We start from the raw sequence: 16451 nt of genomic DNA on the forward strand, positions 1-16451 counted from the left end.
TCTATCAAGACATACTGATTGATAAATGAATTAATTTGAACACGCACGTGTGTAAGATGTTATCAATGTGTAAACGGCCTTAATTAGACCGTGCGAATGCATTCAGTTACCCTAATGAAGTAGGTTACATGGGAATCTATTAAAATTTGTATTTTCCTGCGAACTAACTCCCGGAGTCCCGAAGGAAGCTTAAAATTGCCGTCGTAAAACGTGTACTGGCAATATAATGGTCGTCCTTTTATGTGGGAAAGGTTTTTTAACCATCAACAACATAATTATTTATTACTATACCTATATAAAGCAATTGTTATATATAATAATAATATCACAGACGAGATTATCTAAGTACAGATTGATTTAAACAAATTATGTGTAGGTACTGGGTATTAACTGCTAGTAGTCTGTACCATCTGGTAAAACAATAATAAATTTACACCTGAACCTTACTCAGGGATCACAATATCATTATCATCTTCGAATTGAAGTTTGGAGGTCAGCAGATGGAAACCCTCGCGGCTTTGGGCCGCTATTTTCAGTTGGTTGTATCTAAGTCCGGTCCAATCCTTTATGTCATCGAACCACTTTAGTCGAGAGCGGCCAGGAGATCTTAGATCACAATATGTTTTGTTGAAAACCTTAAAAAAATCCGTTTGGTATTATTACTTATCTAAATTAATCGCGTTCATATGGACCGTCAGACGCGACTTTATTTTTTTATAATATGTACATTTTTATATTGGTACGGTGACGAAATGTAAAAAATTTCATAAGTATTTTAAATCGATAGGTACCTGAGATAGGTACTTATAATATATTTATTTGTAATATTTCTATTCCGTGAAATAAGCACATTAATATTGACCACTACTGATTGTACAATACATTATACTTAATTAAAAGTGTGCAGTCGTCAAAATCATGCGAATATGATAAGTGTATTTCTAGATCACGTATTTAATCTTTAGAGGTTAGGTAGGTGCATAAAAAGTGATACAAAAAAAAAGTAGAAATGTTTGTAGCGATATATTAAGTAGGTATATAGATTTTATCAAAATCATATAAAACGTTAATGAGTGATCATGCAACAGAAATTATTCCAAACCACGAGAATTACTTACTAAAGATGGCAGATAGTTCCGGCAAGAACTAATATATTTTTTATAGTTTAGAATTTGAGACACATGTTTTTTTCGTGCGTGCCACATGCTTACGTTTTTCGGTTGGCTACCCGTCACGATTTTACCTCTAATTTAATAAATGTGGCAAGATTTTTATATTTATCTAGGCTTACTTGTATTGTAAAGCATAACAACTTTCCCCAGCGAACAAATTGTAATGAAACATTAAAAAAATCCTGGATGGATCTGTTTATTTTTTACCGGGTTCATTTACATGAGAATTTTTGGTTTCAATAAAGGAATTAATTTTGCAAAGTCAGTATATGTATATTATATTAATAAAGGCACTTAGTTTCGTTGTCAATGGTGACAAAAAATCCGAAATCAAATACATAATACTCCGTCCCAAGTCGGGAGTCAGTGTCAAGAGGCATATATCGGGACTACCGACTGTACCTCGTATCTTTTGAGTCTGTAGGTGGTTTTTATACCAATAACTATCTTGTGCCGGTGAAGGAAAACATTATGAACCTACACAGTGATTGTTCCTATAAATGCGAAAGTTGTGACGCAAAATCTACTGAACAGATTGTTATGAAATACTCGATTACTATACCTATGTAATTTGTACACAGTAATTTGGTTTACGGGTAGAATATAACTCGGAATAACACGATAGGGTAGGCACTTCCATCTCGTAATTCCCATGGGAGCGATGCCCTGCAGCGCAGCTAGTATATTATATATTTTCCAACTTTTTGCGTCAGATAAAATTTATTAATCATAATTTTTTTATACGAATTGTAAAAAGTTCGAAAACACTGAAGTATTAAAATGAAAGTATGTCTACAATACAATAATGCAATATGTATTAATAATAGTATCAACTCAGGGGTTCAATTACATAAGATGCTAACAACAAATAAGGATTTTCCAATAATCCATGGGATATTAAAATAAACGAGATCGGTGTTTTTCATACTCATCGTTACTTGTTATTTTTATGAAATACTTGCGAAATAAAAAAGCGATGAATATGTTTACATCCTGTCTTTTGAACTCTTTATATTTATCTCTAATTATGTTAGGAATATTATTTAGGGTTGTAGCATCTATAATTTGATTATTTTACTTATGTAAAAAGAAGTTGTTTTCTAGAAATCAATACAAAGACACTACAACAAATAGTTATATGTTAAAGTATTGTGATACAAATTAAAGAAAATGAAACCCTAGTATTTATGTGTGAAGTAGTTATAGTAATAAGAACCGCGGTGGTTCACCGTCCAAGTTGAGGGTGTGATCAATGTGACCATGACCTTTGCCTTGACTTTGAGCTCTCTCACCCTTCCGCAGCTTCCCTAGACGGCGAAAGTACACGCACCCCAACCGTCGAGTATAAACGCAATGCATACCACGGCGCGGACAAGTAAAACGGGTGCGCGCACGACGCACGGACGTGTGACGCCGCATGCGAAAAGTGCAGTGCTAAAATTGTGACTTTGCTGAAACTGTATCGTACGTCGAGGGGTTGTGGCGGTGAGTCCATTAAAATATTATTTTGGACCATTATTGTAATTTTTGCAGGTTATTGATTTAAACTTTATTTAAAATTATTTTTTTATGACTACAGAAGAAAGGGGGATATTTACGCATATTTTCCTATATAGGTAGGTATAATTATTAAAAAATTGTCCATTTTGGAATTTTACAATATTTTTTTACGAGTAACTTGATATATAAAAAGTCAAGTCAAGTCATTGCAATGATTTGATGATAACTGAGTTATATTACATTATATAGATAAATTTAAATTTTAAAATTATTTAAATTATAGTAGAAAATTATAGTACCTATTTTACAATCCCTTCCTTAAAAATTATATAAAAATGAAAAAAAAATTCAGTTTCAGCGAAATTTAATTGAAATAAACGTACGTAAACTTTATTATTATACTATGTAGATCACAAAGGTATTTAAATAGCATTCCTTCAAAATACCTACCATTCGTATAAGTAATGTTATTAATGTAATATGTTGAATTATACGGCCGCAATTATAATTTAAATGCATTGAATATGAACTAAATAGCACCGTAGATTGATGTGTTAATGACTTATATGTTATAGCGTTATTACAAAAAGGGTAATAATAAAAACCTTTATACTTTTGGTTATATATCAAAGCTGAATGCTGAGGTTTAGTATCGTAAACTACCTATAAAAATTATGTAGTTTTTTTATAAAGTTTTTAAACCTGGCCGGGTTGGTAAGACACTTACCTATCTGGTGAAGACAATTTATTTTGCGTTATTACTTTTTATATATTATTCATAATTAAAATTAATGGATAATAATTTTAATTATTAATAATATAAAAAAGTATATTGCCCATACTATTGAATTAATTAAGAAATAAAATTCATAGTTCCTCGCATAGTACAGGAGATTCCAGGAGGAGGATCTGAAGGGATGTTTTACGGGTTCAAGACGGTTCCCCTGGACAAGATGCGAAACTTGAATCCTTTTTCGACTTTATAGTAGCAATAGAAAATACTAGGTTAGACCAAGTTAATGACACGCTTTTTATATATTTATTACTAGCGGTCCGTCCCGGCTTCACTCGGGTAAGACCAAAATAAATTATACACCTTAACCTTCTTCAGGAATCACACATTTATTTAAAAAAAACCATACAAGATCCGTCGTGTAGATTTAAAGATGTAAGCTTACACAGCGAGAAAAGACTTTGTTTTATACTTAGTATATTAATCATATCATCATATGTATACCTATACCTATAATATAACTTTTAACGTATCATCGATACGTGACATGAAAAGTTACTTTATGAAATCATTTAACTGTCAAAATTCTGCTAAGTAATAATTACGAACTTATTTTCTCCCATAGTTTATGTCAAATCAGTTTTGCGAGAAACATTAATAGACCGTAAAAAATGCATCATCACTCTTATACTAATCAGAAGACTGGCTAACATCTCAATTATAGTAATAACATTAGAATCGATTAACTTGGCCATTTTAATGAAATTATTTCGAGTCATCGAATCAATTACTCTATATTCGGACGTTACCGATTTGGCAGTAATCGATTAAGAATCATTTTACGCACGTTTTTGTGAAAGTGCCAGACGTTGGGTGCCAAGTGACCGTAGAAAGTGATTATTTCATTATTTAGGGTAACTATACTGTTGTTAGGTAAGAATTTATAAGTAGTTATTTATCTGATGTAGCACCGGGTATGGAAACAATAATACTTACACAAATTACCTATAGACTTTATTGTATTGAGATTCCCATTGAACTTCATTGAAAAAGTATAATCATTTTAAAGATGATTTTGTAAAGGGGATTATATTTATAAGGAAAATAAAATCTTTACATCACGCGGCAGAGGACTGTGTTTTATAACACTATAAAACACAGTCCTCTGCCGCGTCTATTATTGTCTGTTCGGGATAAACTCGAAACCTATTCAACACGGATTTTCACGCAGTTTTCACCAATAGATTGTATGATTCCTGACGAACGTTAATGATAGATTGTAATAATTTATTATGATTTTACCCGAGCAAAGTTGGAACGGTCCGCTAGTAAAGTAAACTAAAATATTGGTGTTAATAATTCTACCCCAGGTAAAATATATAAAAAAATGTTCTTTAGATATTTTTTCATGCATTTTCATAGTTTTACTACTTCAGACTAAGTAATACTAAAAAGTACAGATAACACCTAACATAACTCAACATTTTCCACAGTAATATTGACTTGGCTATTCTTTTTACACTTTGTCTGATTTTATTTTTGGATCCAGATCCAGATACAATGCTGAGTTTGCTGACAACGATATAATGCATAGTAATTTATTCTTTTATTAGGCATTCCGCACCCAAAACTTTTATAATATTTTATATTGTTTCTAAACGTCATTGAAACGCCTCACGATTATTTTAAATTTTAGAATATTTTTGACGACTTATTTAAACAATTTCATATATATAACAACCATATATATATATATATATACAATCATGAAAAGAAAGTTGTACTAATAAACACATTTTATAGATATTGTTAGCACTCATTAAGATAAGATCTCTCTTAATAATGAAATGTTATTGCAATAGCAAACTATTGAATATAGATGACGACAACTTCTCATTTCCAATACGGTTTCTGAAAAAAATATATGTCGAAATGACGAATGTTAAATTAATTTTAATGACTCGATCATAAATTAATTCATGCTTCAATTCACACATAAATTTGACAGCAACTTGTCACTTTTATATTCTGTCAAATTATTGACAAGTGTTGTTATTTTTATGCTCACTTTTCGTCAACTTCAGCGGAAGTTCGCGCAAGTTCTGTTGATTAAGTTTTTTTTTTATTTTTTACAGTTTCGCTTTTTATATAATGTTACTTTTTCGTGCGTATTCCTCGCATTTTTTTTGAAATGACTGGTTTTTATCTTTCCTTCTACTCTTATGTTAAATTTATGCAAATTTTAAATTCAAGAAGATTAGTTGAGTATATGATCTAAATGATTTGAGTTTTAAGGTTATATGCTATCCATGTAGGTACCAAATTTCTTCGAAATCCGATCAGCAGAATTGCGTGATGAGTAACAGACATTCTCCCACACACACAAACTTTATATTTGTAGGTTGAGGGAATATATAGGTACATTTCTAGTTATTAACAACGCATTTCTTATAATAAATTTTATTATGTATTGCTAGGCAAATATTTTCCTCCAAGCATCTGTCAGACAGGGATCTGTCTACCTACTCGTACCTAGAAAAAAAAATTTAAATGATATATAACATGACTATTACTCTATTTACTATGAAAAAAATATACTGAAATATATATTTCTTCACTCTAGGATTAAATCAATGTGCGCTGATATTTAAATTTTGTGAACAAGAATAAATACTAAAAACATTATGCCATATCGTCGCATAATTCGGTCATAACCGTCAGTTCCTTGTGGTTTATTTAGTAGATACAATCGACTTATGATAATTCTGCGTTTTCATCCGCCATACTGCGCCCAATGAATAAAAATGTGGATCCGTTGCGTCATAAATAATCGCAAATAAAAATAAATTTCTGAGTATCGCAATAAAGTATTCTATTGTTACAGGATACACTTATCATAAAATTACTTATTTTAATTTCTGAAGTTTTTTAAGATTCTAGATGCGCATAGCTCAACTTCACTATGCATTTAGAGAAATTATAAATAAATTTTCATGGTGGATAAAAGGATACATATTACCATCTTTTGTTAACCTGAATGAAATAAATGAAAGATGCGTCAATAAATCTGAGATTAAAGGAAATGCTTACGAGAATAGGTATAATCACTATGCTGGTACGAATAATATTAAAATAACTCCCATCTCACTCTCTCTCTCTCTCTCTTGTCTGAGCGTGTTACCAATAGCGTGTTGCCAACATATTGTTGGCTGTGGTGTATCGAGGCCTGGGATAGCTCAAACAATAAACCTAAGGCTGAGATCTTAGAACCGGCAGCCTGTCTGGAAATGCTGTTGCTACTCAGCAGTCAAAGCTCTTTATTCCCAATTCTCGTACTATATCCATGAAATGAAATGGTGTGATTCTATTTAAAGACGAATACTAAACGCATCAATCTAATACCTATATCATAATAAAACTAAAACTGGATAAAATAAAATCTATTGAAAAAAAAACACCATTCTTGAACAGGTAGATCATATATCTGAAAGCTACAATGACGCAGAGCCCTTATGATCAGAGTTTTAAGAAATCAAGTTTTTTACTTACTACAATGACTGTAAAATGTACAATCATTGATTAATGAAGGAGTACTAAAGAAAAAACGTGTGAGATTGCCCATAATTGCAGGTGCTATGGTTTATCTTACTGGTTCTGATCACACGTATTAATGGAGTCGACCAATGGTGCTGATAATGTCATATTATCACGAGAATAATATACTACTGAGTTTTAATTTGAATGGTACAAATTGCATAAATCTATTAATATCATATCAATGTTCTCATTATACTGAATTGTATTTTTATTTCATTCGTGTAGACGTATATATAGAGTAGGATAGTATTTATTCTGCGCGCAGCAAAAAGTACCTATCCTAAAGTAATAATCACAACGTGATATTATAATTTGGTAAATTAAAAAACTATTTACTTAGTGTTCCAGTTATTGAAGAATAGAAAACTTATTTTTCGTCATAACTAAAATTTAAAGGACGTAGTAGGTCTACATCGTTTCTGTCGTTTAAAGGTTTTTTTGATAAATTTGTAACAGTAATTAGTGGAAACTTGATTGGTTTTGTTTAAAATGCAATTGAAATATTACAAAATCTAATCAAGAAAAACAATCAGGTGATTTTATTACTTTTCTACGTAACTATTTGTTTCCCAAATAAAAAGTCAAATAGGTTATGTTGCCCGCACCTCCGTTATTGTTTATAGCTATACAACTTTGAAGATTTAAAGCATACCTACTAGTAGATAACAGGCAAAGGGACAACTTTTGCATTTTTGATGATGATCATGGCGACAATTGCAACTATTTGGATGCATTCTTGGTGTGCAATATTCTTACTGTGGATTGTAGTAGTAAAATATCTTGTAGCAAAATGGCGTGTACCTATGTCCGATATAAAAAAATAAATAAACGATATAAAGTCTATACTTGATAATAAATTTCAACAACATTCTCTACACGAGGAAGGCAAAAACTAACACATTCGCAGACGAGACAAATTTATGACACACCTTTTTGCATCGGGGGCTCCCACCTAACCTAATAAGGAATGTATATCTTTATCAGTTTCAGATAGTCTTCCGTCATCCTATCGGCTTAGGTGGTTGATATTTCCCTGGGAGAATATATTTTCCTTACAAAGTATGTGCCTCAAAGGAACCCCGCTTATTTGGAATTCACACCAAGCTGTATGATAAAATTCCATGAGCATTTACGGAATCATAGTAACGATTTTATGTCAATCACGGCGCTCGTAGATGGCGCCACAGGAGAGGATTGTTTAAATGGAATCTGCATATGGAATAGACAAAATCGGATGTTTTTATTTCTGTTTGTTTCATTAATTTTGATTGCGTTTTTATTATAATCAAAGTTAATGTTCTAATTCTGATTAAATTGAAGACTTTTTCTAAATAAATAATTTTATAAAGATTGTACTGAAGTTAATTAAAAAAACTTTGAAAACATTGATGACGATTTTCCAATATTCAAATAGCTTTCGTAATATCGAGGGCATTAGTAAAAAAACAGAACATTTTAAATTCTTGTCTTACTAAACAAATTGCAGTACAAGGAACACTTTATTCTAATATTTTAAACTTCACTGCTTCATAGTCATAGTCACCGATCTATCATGTAAATATAAATAGAAAATCAGCGAATCGAACGCGGAAAGTATCCCAATGGATTGTGAATAACTGCGTTCACGATCGTTTGCACGGTATGCCATGCACCGTAACTTGCAGTCTCATTTGACCACCGACCACTGGGGCGGATCTAGCGCATTTAGCGCCCATGGGCAATATATTCAATGGCTCTTGTATCAATATGGAAAAATATTAAAAGACTCAAAACTTTAAAAAAGGAATGATATGATTTGGAACTACCCTGTTATACTGGTATATGCATGTTACATGCTTTTAAAACTAATTTTAAATAATAGGGTGTAAAAATTCAAAATTCGAGCAGGAATCGACTACAAGTTGATCATAAAAAATCTCACAAGTATCTTCGAAGTTTATGAAGCTAATAGCGATTTTTAATTGCGAAGACAAAAGGCCTGCCGTTTAGTATTAACATTGTATAAATAGCTATCCTAAATGTTCTTGTTCCGGTTATGTACAATTCGTATAGAATACTGCAGTACGTTGACAGGTAACGGCACAGGACGCAAATATCCCACCAAGGCACTGTCACGAATGTCTAATGGTAGGTCCAATAGTGGTCTAGGCATAAATGATCTAGTGTAAGGCACTATTAAATTTTGTACTACACTGAGCTGATGCCGGTCGAAAACATGTAAATATATGTTACTCTTTCACAGCTAAACTTATGAATATATTTTTTAGACAAGTATGGGTTGGATTTGCGCGCTGATGGTTCCGTAAAAATTGTTTTATATTTTGTGGTTTCTGGTTAATGGAAAGTAGGTAACCTATCGGATTTGATTCCTTTGTGAAATCGTAAAATATGCGACATAAATATAATTACAAAATCAAAAAGATCGTAGATCCGACGGTCAACATTGTGATCCTTCATCCTGGTGGATGTCGTATGGAACGACTAAGGGATAAATAGCTTAGACAGCTGAGAGGTAACAATAGATTTCTAAGGATTCCTGACTTTTATGTCAGGCAGGTTGTAAAATAACAGCAGAATCTTCAAAATTTCAAGACCCAATCGTGACGTCACATCGCCAAAACCACTGAAAATAAAGGAGATCATTAGGTTGATTCGTTGGTGAAAACAGCCGTAAACCTATTTAGCAGTGGCTCGCAAACAAACACAGTTGACATGTGCATAGAACATCCACAAGTGACGACAGGTGTATCTTTTAATGTCGTTTTTACACGTCCTTGCAACGTCCGGCGAACCCGCTCTCGCCACTTAGAGCAGGTTAATTTTTCATAATTTGAGCTGTGTTCCACAACTTGCTAAATCTACTTGAGAAAACGAAACTACGAGTTTAGAATTTTATTTTATACAGGCTGTGAGGTCTCGAAGCCCGGGGTCATGTAGTGTATAAATAGCATTATATAAAATGTAAAGTTATATAAGTTGGAATAAGTATCTATAAAAGAGAACACGAACTATCGTTTAATTAAGTCGCTGCATCACATGGCGATCCTGTCGGGACTGAACGAATGTTACTCCTATAATATAATACAGTTAGTGCAAAAAATAAACCTTACGATTATGAAGATTTGGCTCTGATTTTAAAACTGGCCTGCCTGACGTCAACACTCTTTGGCGATATTGTATAAAACATTTAATTTTAATCTTTGGCGATATTTTATAAAACATTTTTATTGTTTTATTCCTCTGTGAAAAAAATGTATTATTAAAGTTCGTGTCGGTACTCCTAACTATATGTTGATTTTTTAAGACGATTGCTATCTATTAGCTAAAAGAGTAAACGATAACAACTGACAAACAAAATATAGATGATATAAATAAATTTTAGATGGTATGTGCATGGCTTATATACTTCAAAAAACGAGTCTAAAACTTCTGAAAGGCTGGCAACGCTCCTGTGATGCCCCTGGTATTGTAGTTCTATCTGGGCAGCGGTGACCACTTACCATCAGGTAACCCGTTTGCTCCCTTGTCCTATTCACATTAAAATTTTCTAATAAGGCAAGTCTTTCACCATGTCTTGGGTTTGATTTCAGGCGTGGGCAAATATTTGTACATGTGATCACAAAATATTTGTCTGCGGCTCTAGGTGTGTTGTGCCCGTTTCTGTGTTTGTGTCTATCAGACGCGCGCCACAAAATTAGTTAGTGTTGGCAGTTGAGTGTTCTCCATTTATATATTTATTCGAAACAATCGATAAATTGTGATCTATATTGACATAGTAATAAATAAATTTCACAATTACCATGGTAGTAATACCGATGGGTATAATTGAGGATGGCATCAATCGACCCAACTTAATTATAAGTGAAGAAATAAATAATACTAGTACGACAATAAATTTTCTTGCAATTTTCATTGCTTCGAACGGGTTTTCATAACATATTCTAGATTCCAACTATTATTAAATGTTAGATATTGTGATTTTAAACAACAGTCCCACACAACGATTTTCAGCCATGACAAAAGTCAAAAAACATTGTCACCTGCATATCTAAGTTGATTATACAAATTTTCAAACTGTTTATTTGTTTTAGTAATTCATACCTACACCAATCCTTACTTCCATAGTAATATTATAAATATAAAATCACGTTCATACAAACATAGTTAAAATCCATACTAATATTATAAAGACAAAAAATTTAATTTTTGTTTGTAATGGTGAAACTAAAAAATTATTAGGTTAATTTTTATGAAACTTGGCACAGAGATAGGTTAAACCTTTAGAAGTAACATAGCCTACTTTTTATTATGATTTTACCCGAGCGAAGCCAGGCGGGCCGCTAGTATATTATAGAAACAAAAACGAATGCTCTGAGTTTTGTTTTTTTTTTTCGATAAAAAAACTACATGTCCAAATATTAAAACACTATCGCTATTGTGCTAGTTTCTTTCCGGTCTTAGGATTCATTTTTTATTCGTGATTGAATTAAACTTCTCATTTCCTTGTATCTATCTAGAGCAGAACATTTCTTTACCGCAGCACAATCTATAATCCCTTATCATTCAATTTACAACTCTACCTTAAAATACAGAAGGATCAAATTATATCTGATTGTTAATGCGTTCGTGCGGCTTTTGAATTATGAAATTTCTACTTAGTAGAAAGAAGGGAAAATGAATGGTTGTCATTGTTGTTTCCTCACTGTTGTTAACTTGTATTGATACGAATCAAAGTTAATAATGTTATGTCAAAAATATTTCAATATAAAACAAACAAAAGCTAAAAAAGTTATGGATTCGAATTAAAACAGAATTATATAATTTCTTACTTTTATTCATTCAGTATCTATTTAAACATTCGCCATCCTATTTATTCTATATACTTCCTTATCACTCTATACATTGTTTATATAACTATCACACAATTTACACAACTAATCTTATGAAAGTAGATATGTAATTGTAATTTTTACACCTAATGTTCTCCAAAATTGGTTTACAAGATTTTGTATCACGCAAACAGTGTCTCAATCACAAAATTGTACTGTAACGAGATCCTATATAAAGGTTAAAGTTTTATACCATACGTATGTGATATACTATGGTTATATAGTTATAGTATTTGTGAGAATACTTTCGCTGGAGATGGCTTTATAATGATCGACAAATCATGTGTTACTTATGACATTTGACCACTGTACTTAAGGCTTTGTTCGCACTAGCACATTTTGATCGCATTGCTATGAAACAATATTATTATTTTTATTTATTTACTTGCTGCAGCTGGTCCTGGCTTCACTTGGGTAAAATATGATAAATTATATACCTTAACCTTCTTCAGGAATTACAAAATCTATTAGTAAAACAGCATGAAAAACCATGCAGTTTTTGAGTTTTTTGCGAACAGAAAGAGAGCCGCGACAGATGACGTTGTTTTACAATAAGGATAAAATAAGCTTCATTTTCTTTAGATGTCGATGGCAAATCTGCAAACGCGCTATTGGATGCGAAATATTTTCTTACCAGAACCGAACCACTTCGATGATTTACATGTACATTTTATGTAGAGCAAAATTTCATGTGTTTTTTTTTTCAAAATTTATATATTATACAAAATATAATATATTATACAAAATTTCATTTATTATCTAATTACTAAGTAGTTTAGTATTAGCTCTGAGCATTCGACTTTCGATATTCGACATTCGACATTCCTTGTGTACGAGGCCTTACTTGTGACATTTGGCCACTGTGCTTAAGTTATTAAACTAGAAAATGGTTGTTTTTATAGCTTATACATTAGCAAATTGTTAGTATAATTTATGACGCTCTTATTTGATGGCTCTATGATTAATTTCAAGATGATATCTTATTAAATCGCGTATAGACCGTTATGTTAATTTATCATAGGTTAATTCCTTTTTTTAGAATCAAAATCGACCCACATAGGAATTTGTACTTATACTATGCCCAACTATTATTTTTAACGGGAAAAATATATGATTTAGGTGGATAATATTTGACAAATGGACTTTGTCAAACCATATAGATAGGATCAGACTTCAATATGATTAGACAGAAAGTACTGTAACAATGAGATAATACTAGCTTCATACTGCAAATCATACTTGTTTACCAAACTTTCAATCCTATCGACACGTGCCAATCATTAATCCCAAGTCTATTAATCTATGTCATAGATTATATACCTATCCTTTTCAGTTTTCAAAAGAGAGTAATTATTACTTAACGATCGCACGGGTTATTACCTACGCCCTCTTTCCAGTAATTTGTTTCTCACAAAAGCCAGTGAAAGGAGTAGCGAATTACGAGTTTGTTTAATTATCTTATTATACATTCGCGAAAAAATCTAAAAGACTCTCTCGCCTTTGTGCATTTTCTGTAATTACCGTCTTTGTGGTTTGGAATGAAATAAATTGGACGTGTTCGGTGCCCTGATTTCATTAGAGAGCTGAATTTCGCATGTAAATAACTTTTTCTTAACTAGATGGAAACCACCTCGTTTGGCGCGCTTGACGGTCTTACATTTATATACTTTGAATTTAGTTTCTGCGGAGAGTACAGGTTTTTTTCTCTATTGGTAATTTGTAATATTATAGAACAAAGTTCTGTCCGCGTCTGTCTGTCCTCGATAAACTGATTAACTACTGCACGGATTATCATGCAATTTTTACTAACAGGTAGGTGTACAATTTATTATGTTTTTACCCGAGCGAAGCCGAGTCGGACTATTAGTTTGTAATGAAAGTAACTGGTGTTATTGTGGGAATATCTTTAAATTCCTAACCATGAATTTTAAAACTGCATTTTTGATTCGATTTTGCGTCGCGTCCCAGTCATCTCGCCGCTTTTTATCAATGAACACGTGTTAAGGGACAGTTTAGGTTCGCTTTGAAAATGGATGGGTTTCGAGGAATACCTCATATTCGTATCTGGGTTACCGTACGATGTATGACGTGAGACCTCGTGCGCATGCTCGCACGCGCAGCAGAAGCATGTTGATTGACGAGTGCTCCAAACGATACTTGTACGGTCTGCTGCACATCGACCTAACAATCGATCGCAATTTCTACGTTATTACAGTGATATAAGGGTGCATGTAGGGTAACCTGACGTGCTATGATATGACTGAACAGTTTCATTGCAGACTATCGCTAAGTAATACTTTTTTTTTTCCTATTTTAATTTAGAGGTTTTTATCTGAAAACCAGACATGTCAACCTCATCAGCCATAATGTTGAATAACGCTAAGTATGTTTGTTATTATATACTTATATAAGTAGTTTCGGCTAGGATGCAGTCAGATTATGTATTATTTAAAAAGTTCTTTACTCCATCTAAATTCCTGAAACTCATGCCAGATGCCTAAATTATTTTGATTGAAATATATGATAGTATATTTTAGTTGATTGATTGTCAGGTAATTAAGACATGAAAGCGTTAAAACATTTGCCAAGATTAACATTGTACAAATAGATTATTTGTTTTCAATATAAATCAATTTATGCACAAAACGTTCAACAGATTAAAAACAAAGTTTGACACTTAATCTTCAGTAATAACGAGGTATGAAATATCGTGACTGGCCCGCGGGAAAATAACATGTGATATGTTCATGAGAGGTTTAATTACTATGTTTTAAAAGCCCTCAGTAAGTTGGTAATCAGCGGTCTATCTCTTGTCGCTGATAAAAAAACGCTGCAACTGAAGACGGGATACTTTTAATAGTGTTTAATTGCTCCTGTCATTAGGCTGAAAAACCAGTACAGAAATATAAAATACTTTTATATTATTATAATTATTCTTCTCAAAGGTCAGTACGGTTTCAAGGAATCGTTGTTATTATATTAAAGCTGCAAATATTTTCGTTTTTTTGTTTGTTTGCGCGGGCTTATCTAGGAAACTAATTGTTCGGAATAGTATAAGATTAGGTACTTGAAAATTCCGAGGGAGTGGCAATCACAATTATAGTTTATACCAGTTTATCTACGATGGTTACTGAGAGCTCCTTATAAATAATTTATTTACGCGATAAAATATATGAATTCGCATTCGCAAAAAGTCTTGTGTGACGCTTCTTGTGTGACGATGATAAATTAGAAATGATTGTAATTATTACTTAATATTTTTTATCTTCAATAGAAAATAAAGCTAGCTCAAACTTGTCTGAATTTACTGTTTTTGAAAGGTCTGTGTCGAGACTATATATTCGAGATAAAAAGCCATCATTTATCAGATTTTTACATTTGTCAAGCACACCCTTTTTTATTGCATCGAAGAATGAACACATTTCTTATGTTAAGGTCTTCAAATTTTATATAAATAAATATTATTTTTTATATCGTTTCGTTTTTTCAGCTTATTAAAAACACTCGCTACTTATTTACATCGTGCAGCTGATTAACTTGTAGAAAAAGTACAATTTAAGTTAATCAAAGATAATAGTTCAAAATATTTAAATAGTAGGAAGTAGGATATATCTTCGCATAGCTGGCACTGGCATGCGTCCTTTTAAACCCAGACATAATAGAGCGGCGCCAAGTCGGTCATTGACACCTTCGCTGATACAAGTGTATAATGAGAATGATTTATTGAGGACCTTTAATTATTTAAAAAATTTGCAGTAAAAAATATCCCTTTGAGCGTAAAATCGATTAAATAGCGATGTATTTTCTCGATTGAATCGTTTGCGAGTCGTATTCATTCGATTTGTCAAAGATTTTGACAAGCTAGTAACAAAAGTAAAATCAAAGTTTTTTTAAATTAAAAAACACGTAACGACAAATGTCAGATATTTTACGGAATTTGGAGATAAATCAAAAAGTCTAACCTAAATACATATATGAAAAGAAAGAAAAAAAGACGAAAGAAACGTCAGAAAAATCAGTACCAAAATACAATTAAATGTCTAACGTTTATTCCATTACTTTATTCGCTCTCATCTAAGCGTTTTTTCGGTTGTCTCCTCAGCTGTTAAGGGTCGGAGACTAGGATCCGCGTCACAAAGCCGACCGACGAATCGTTTCGCGGTCCGATACCGATTCGCCGGTTAGAGAAGTGCTATGGTAATTTTACCAATTCTATTAATCAGATGAAATTATTTATTTAACATACTTTACTATTGAGTACATATAAATAATAGTGAATAGTGCCAAAGAAAGGTACAAATTGTTACTCAAATATGAAAGTGATACATTTAAGTACCTATGTGTTGATTGGATCATAATATATATTTTTATTGGAATTAAAATGTTAAGGAATAAAGCGCTTATATACTTGAATATATTAACACAACTGCATGAAAAATATACTAAGCTCTTTATGTTTTCTGAAAATAGGTCAGGAGGTTGCTTTTGGATTTTCAAAGAATATTTTCGTGTTTCTCTTATCATAAACCGGACTTAATTAGGGCTCTATCTTTCCCTTGT

At 32.1% G+C, this 16451-nt stretch overlaps 1 protein-coding gene across 3 annotated transcripts in view; it reads left to right on the top strand.

Moving 5' to 3' along the window:
* The first annotated feature begins 2536 nt into the window (after nt 1-2536).
* LOC128673695 (uncharacterized protein) overlaps nt 2537-16451 on the top strand; it is an 85849-nt gene continuing 71934 nt past the window's right edge. For 2 of the 3 annotated variants that reach the window (XM_053751721.1, XM_053751720.1), the window contains exon 1: nt 2537-2657. The gene's annotated coding sequence lies outside the window, so the exon portion shown is untranslated. The remainder of the gene's footprint in view (nt 2658-16451) is intronic. The other variant, XM_053751722.1, reaches the window with a different exon arrangement.

The sequence above is a fragment of the Plodia interpunctella genome, chromosome 11 (genome assembly GCF_027563975.2).
Source record: "Plodia interpunctella isolate USDA-ARS_2022_Savannah chromosome 11, ilPloInte3.2, whole genome shotgun sequence".
Taxonomy (NCBI): Eukaryota; Metazoa; Arthropoda; class Insecta; order Lepidoptera; family Pyralidae; genus Plodia; species Plodia interpunctella.